This window comes from Bidens hawaiensis, unplaced genomic scaffold, assembly GCF_021521415.1.
Source record: "Bidens hawaiensis isolate Kalapana, Puna unplaced genomic scaffold, B.hawaiensis_p1.1 tig00003902_1, whole genome shotgun sequence".
NCBI lineage: Eukaryota > Viridiplantae > Streptophyta > Magnoliopsida > Asterales > Asteraceae > Bidens > Bidens hawaiensis.
The window spans coordinates 1,893,065-1,899,907 of NW_027491226.1; positions in this window are offsets into that span (position 1 = coordinate 1,893,065).

Genomic DNA, 6,843 nt, shown 5'->3' on the forward strand with positions numbered 1-6,843 from the left:
AAGACCTTTGGATATTTAAAAGACTTTATCTCTGTCACTGGACCACCAACCCTAGAACAAGAGTACAATTTATTGGATTTGGTTTGTTATTGACGCATTACAATTTCTAAATGCAACCATCACGTTCAACATTAGAGTTTTGAGTTAATGTCTTGTGGAGCTAAAATTGTTAGATTACATTACACTTTATAGTTACTGAAGATACTTGCCATCAGTTTCGCGACCCTTTGATTAAACCATTGCACCATTTTGTGTAAGAAAGCATTCAAATGTTTCTCTCAACTCCAATATAGCACAAGATTTCTAACAACTAACAAATAAAACTCAACTGAATCTATAATGGAGAACAATAGCATAAAACTATATTTAGTAGCACCATATGTTATACCCTCCATCATCTCGTAAAACAGGAAGCAAAAATAGCCGTCTGAGTAGCATCATATGTTATACCCTCCATCAGCTCAGTAAAACTCGCTTCTTTGAATAAGATTTCCAATTCCTCTTCTGCTTCAAGAGATTCCCCGGGCTGAAACAACAAGAAGTTTTTAAACAGGTTAAGCTAAAGCATTACCTCAAAACACTTTTGAGGGTAAAGTTTCCATAAGCCGTATATATAGCAACAGAAGGAACATCTTTAAACACTTCTTCAATGCGTCTCCTAACGGCTGTGAAGGGTTTGAACGCTGTGGAGTGATGTAACTTTGACTTCCTCCAATAATCTTCAAACGGTGAACCACAAAGCTTAAATATTTTATGCAACTGCTCAACCTAGCTACAAGATACAAATCATAAGTCCAAATATTGAAAAAGCTTCTAATCACTTTATTAAACATAAAATTATAGTTTTTGTATTACCTCGGTTCGACCAGGCATGATAGGTTTACCAGCATATAGCTCTCCAAGAATGCCTCCAGTGCTCCACAAATCCACAGCCACTCCATAACGAGTAGCTGCAAATAGAAGCTCGGGTGGTCAATACCAAAGTGTCACAACACAGCTCGTTAGTGGCACATATCCATTATAACTATCATAGAAACTTGCTAAACCGAAGTCTGCAATCTTCAAAATCCCATCATTAATATCAGTCAAAAGATTTGACCCTTTTATGTCACGGTACAGAATACCACAGCTATGGCAATGATCAAGTCCACTTAACAGTAGCATTTAACCTACAAATAGCATCATCGTTTCTATAAGCACTTTAATAATATTGGTTAAACATAAGTGATGAAGATATTATCTGTGGCTCTGTGACCACCAGGAGAAGGTTGATCAAGCTGAACATTCACAACCCTTTTTAATAACCAATTTGGACTTGTGTATTTATTTATTTAGTATAAGTAAAATAGAGTGTCACCTCGCCCACGTGTAGTCTCATTCCATGCCCATACACAGTTGGCGGCATCAGATTTACTGGAGGACCTGGGCCTTCGTTCACGAACGTGTCAACACTCCTTCGTCAACAACGCCCAAACGCACTGTCGATCATCCTTCGTCGCCACCAAATCCCTTTGCTGGCTGAATTCCGGCCAGACTTACAATTTTTGGTAAGTAGTGAAGAGAATCACGTTTGATGGTTAGTTTTAATTTATTTGATTAGGGATACGGACCTGGGTTTAAGAAATAACTTCAAATTTAAAAACATTATTTTGTATGAGCAATGGAGATTTTAAATTTTTATTATGCATTTGTTCATAAAGTTTAATGGTCAGAGAAAATCTTCCCTATTATTGTATTTTGTTATTTATGCAAATAATACATGGATGCAAGTTAAATACAGGAGCCTCTAAAGTAAAAAAAGGAAAATATGCTAACTAGCAAGAAATATGGCTTGTCAATAGGAGAAGATGAATTTGCATTTTAGTGTGGATTTGGCGAGGTTGTATTTCCTGCGATTCCACCTGTTCACGTATGAAGAGCAATCCATCTCCACGTGTTTGGTTCTCTCGTGGAACACGGGATTTTTGGTGATATGACGGGCAGCTTGGTTGTCACAAAAAATGGAAGTCGGACCTGATGAAGTAATGTCGAGTTGTTTCAAAAGCCAACAGACCCATAAAACCTCACTAGCAGTGGAAGCCATGGACCTATATTCAGCTTCGGCAGAAGAAGGAGAAACGGCCGACTGTTTCTTCATTTTCCAAGAAATAGGTGCACCACCGAGTAGGAGCAGATAACCTGTGCGGGATCTTTTGGTGTACGGACAACCCAACCAATCAGAATCACAATAGCCACCTCCTTTTCTTGGGAGAAGAATACCTTGTTCGGCTGTGGTCTTGAGGTACCTCAAAACCCGATGTACGGCGTCATACTGGGCTTTCTCGGGTCGGCAACGAATTGGCTTAAAGCGTTTACGGAATAGGCAATGTCAGGTCGAGTGGCTAGGAGGTAGAGAAGTCTTCCGATGATCCGACGATATTGAGTAGCATCGACCTTAGGTTCATTTTTGGCTTTATCTAACTTGAGATTTTATTCAATAAGAGATGGGCTAGGTCTACATCCTTGTAACCTACAACCTCGAGAATGTCAAGGGTGTATTTGCGTTGGGTTAAGACCAATCCCTCGGTGGTGCGAGCAACTTCGATGCCTAGGAAATATTTGAGGTTGGCAAGGTCTTTTATGCTAAACTGTTTGTTGAGTTCATCCTTAGTGTCTTGTATTCTTTTAGTGTTGTTACCAACCACAATCACACCCCCTCAACAAAGGTTTAATGGTCAGAGAAGATCTTCACTATTATCGTATTTTGTTATGTATGCAAATAATACATGGATGCAAGTTAAATACAGGAGCCTCTAAAGTAAAAAAGGAAAATATCATCATCATCATCATCATCATCATCATCATCGTACTCAGTATATCCCACCAATAGGAATGCTATGGTAGGGTCTGAGGAGGGTAAGATGTAGACAGCCTTACCTCTATCCCATAGGGATAGAGAGGCTGCTTCAATAGTAGAAGATGGAGGCATGAAATGTGGCTGTGATTACGCGTCAATATTTGTAATGGTGCATTTCTTTACTAGACGGGTGCTCACACAATACAACGGTGTTTGAACACGGACCTATTGCAATTATGAGTGTTCATGCATGGTTTGGTTAAAAACCTTGAAACCATTTAAACCAGTCATCGGTTTGGTTTCACGGCTAGGTTTTTTACTTTCGGTCAGTTGGTCGGTTTCAAAATTTCAAATCGTAGCGAATGATTTGATTCGCGTTTTATATCGGAAACCGACCATATGAAACTAGAGCAGACCGTAAACGTTGAATGCATTTTAATTTTTTTTTATTATATAGTATTAGATATGTTTTGTTATATATAGTTGGGTGTCTGCAGGATGCAGCGGGGTATGTACGCAAACATGACATCGAACGCGTAACCGGTGTTACCGTTTCAGTAAGTGCATGACTTCACAACAGTGCGCGCATAACCTTGCGATAGTATGCTCGTAATGCGGCATTAGAAGCTTAACCGGTGTTAGTAACCTGGCGAACCCGTCCCGACCCAAACCAAATGAACCTTTTCTGTATCGACCCATTCCAACCTTAACCTTTTAGACCCATGACCCGAACGGCCGAACCCGCCCAACCTGTTTGCTGGTTCTTAATGGTAATCACATAACACATTAAGTTTATAAAATGAAAAAGGTATACAAATACCATACTCAAATTAAAGAGAATAAAATACTCGTTTTTATGGTATAATGTTTTTTAAAAAATATTAACATGTGAAAAAGTTATAAACGTTTAAACATCGTGAGGATAGTTGGTTTAAAATAAGGGGTATATATAACTATTCTATAAATTAACGAAATGCGATTAAAGTTAAAGGGCTAAACTTTTAATTATTTTTGAATAAATTAAAATCAACCGTACATGATTTTGTTAAAAGACAAAATTGTCAAAAGACAAAATTGCCCATAAAATGTCTTAATTCTATGCATTATGGTTTGTACTTAAAAGCAACAAGTTTGGTACCTCTTAAAATTTAAGAGGTCCTTTAATCATGTTTTATATATAATATAGACTAGGTTTTATCTCCCGTATTACGGGGGTTGCTTTATATTTTTCGTTTCCAATATTTATATACTTTTTTGGATTTTAATTTTACTTATTGTAAAAAAGTTAATAATATACTTAGGGTTTGATGATAAAAGAGTTTCACAAATAAATGAGATGTTTATATCCCGTTTAAAAGCTATCTGGGTTTGGTGAAACCCATGACCCGTTTATCTTTTTACTATAAAATTGTTTCTTAATTATAAATAATATTTTAAAAAAAAAAAAAAATAGGATATTAATTATAGTATATCCCTATTATAAAGGATTTTAACATAAAATAGTTGGTGGGATTAATTTTTAATTTAGTGAGATGTTATAACCCGTTTAAGGGCTATCTGAGTTTGGTGAGACCCATACCCATGATTTTGGGTCAAATGCAAGAGAAGCCTTAATTTACAAAAAAAAAGAAAAGAAAAAAAAAGACCATCTGATGGCTCGAGATAATGTAGGGAGCAACAAGAGAGCTTTTAAAGGTTTCGTTTATATATATTTAAGATTATATAAAATCTAGTTTTATTATCTTTTTTAATATTTCGACCAACCGGACTGGAAGAATTTATTATATGACGTTAGACAAACGGCCTCTATAAAATTCCCCCACATAAAAATGTTTTTTTATTCTGCCACTGCATATAACAACACAATGTATAAGACATAACACCAAATAAATCTTAAACCTATGCTCAAACCATAATTCCAACACATTTGGTTGAAATTCACACTCATAGGAAACTTATCGACACCTTATATGCCATGTTGGAATCCCGTGGCACCGCATCTATCAACACCTTATATGTTGTTAGTGGCGGATGCACTTAATAAGTAGGGACAGCATCCTTTACCCCTCAACTTTTCATCGGCAGTGTAATTTTTTTTCCTTTTGGGTCGTTTTCATATTTCGCTACCCCTGGAAATTTTTTTACGTTACCCCTGTTTGTTAAAAGACCAACCAATTTAAGAGTTCAAATTAAATAAACCCAAAAATTTTTAGCCTAAAGCAAATAAAAACAACAAATCTTTTTTTTTTCTTTTGTATAAATGATAAACATTAAACAGAAACAGACTCAGGCATAAGCAAGCTCAATAGAATATCATATTTTAAAAGTTCAAATCAAATAAAGTCCAAACAAAGTTTATAGCCCAAAGTAAATAGAAATCATTAACTTTTTTTTCCTTTCGCTTGAATGAGAAACATCAAACAGAAACAAACATAATCATCATTTTGAGGATGAAAATTTTAAAACAGTTTTGGATATGCAAATTCAAGACTTGGAAATATATTCCCCATCATGTTGCAAGTGTTACGCACAGCGGCTTCCTCTGTGTACAACGCGTCTTTCAAATGGTAAAAAACAGCAACGCCTATAGAAAGAAGAACATGAAGCTAACAAATTCAAATGGTAAAGACCGGATAGTATTGCCTAATGAGTTAAGAAGAGTGAATTAACCGAATAAATATCAATAACATAGAGAGATAATGGTTGTTTTAAAAGGTAAACAAACAAACACACGGTTCAACTATATGAGCTCATATTGGAGGATAAAAGAATTTCAGAAATGATGTCGTAAAACGCAGAACCCTTATTATTATTATTATTATCATTCATATAAATGAAAACAGAGGCATTCATGAAATCATAATTTCTAATTTTCTTCACATAAACAAGTCTTTCAAACGGTAAAAAACATCAACTGGTATTGAAAGAAGATCATAAAGCTATGAAGCTACTACGGTATCGCCTAATAACGGTGAATTATTAGACAAATTGAAGAAAAATTAGCCCCTACAGGTGTTGTTTCCAGAGAATCATTATACAGGTATATAAAAAGTAATACAAATGCATATTAATAATCTGTTATTCATACAAATGATAGTATAGTACAGTTAATTAGGGTTTCCATTTCCATTGAATCAATCAGGAATCTATCTTAACTTAAATCAGTTTTGGGCAAAATAATAACCGAAAACGAGAATCAAAAACTCACTTTCGGCGACAGTGCACCCAAATCACCACCTTCACAAACCCTAGAAATGAAGAAATTAGCAAATTGGGTGGGTTTTTATTTTCACATTTTTAGCGGCTTTTAGGACTCGTAAGCGGGTAAAAGAGATGATTTGTTTCTTTGGGTTGCTTTTGTTTTGTTTTTGCTTTTTTGTTTATACGAAGCCTTTCTTGCGTAATACGTTAACGCGCTCCTTAATGTAAGAGCTCTGTTGCTCATTTTGTCTTAAAACGAGCCACACTTACTTTAAACTTTGGCTTTGGGTGTTCCTTTGGAAACTATATTGTCGACTGTCACTTGAGTCTTAAAAGTCATTGTGCTACCACAAAAGCAGAATTCTTTAGCGTAACATATGTTGGGACGAAAATTCTGGTGGGCTCGGAATTCGAACTGGCAACCTCACAAGGCCTAACTTAAATCATTTATTGACATAATCCACAAAAAATGACACAAGTAAAGATCGAACTTGGGTCTTCACTCGAGAACTCAAGCCTCGCCTCCTATCACTAGACCACAAGTTTGGATTTTTTTCACTAAAAACTATTTTTCACCAAATTTTTCAAACTTAAATATATACTTTATATTTTATGGTATAATTTTTGAAAAAAAAACACAAGTATAGTTTATAAAAGTTATTAAAAAAAATCGTAAAACTAGTAAATGGACACAAATACCTTTGTCCATAAATAATTACTCGAAAGCTAATATTTAGTGTATGAATAAATTGTATATGTGTAGAATAAAATGAATCAAACGAAGGAAGAATAAATAATATTTTAAT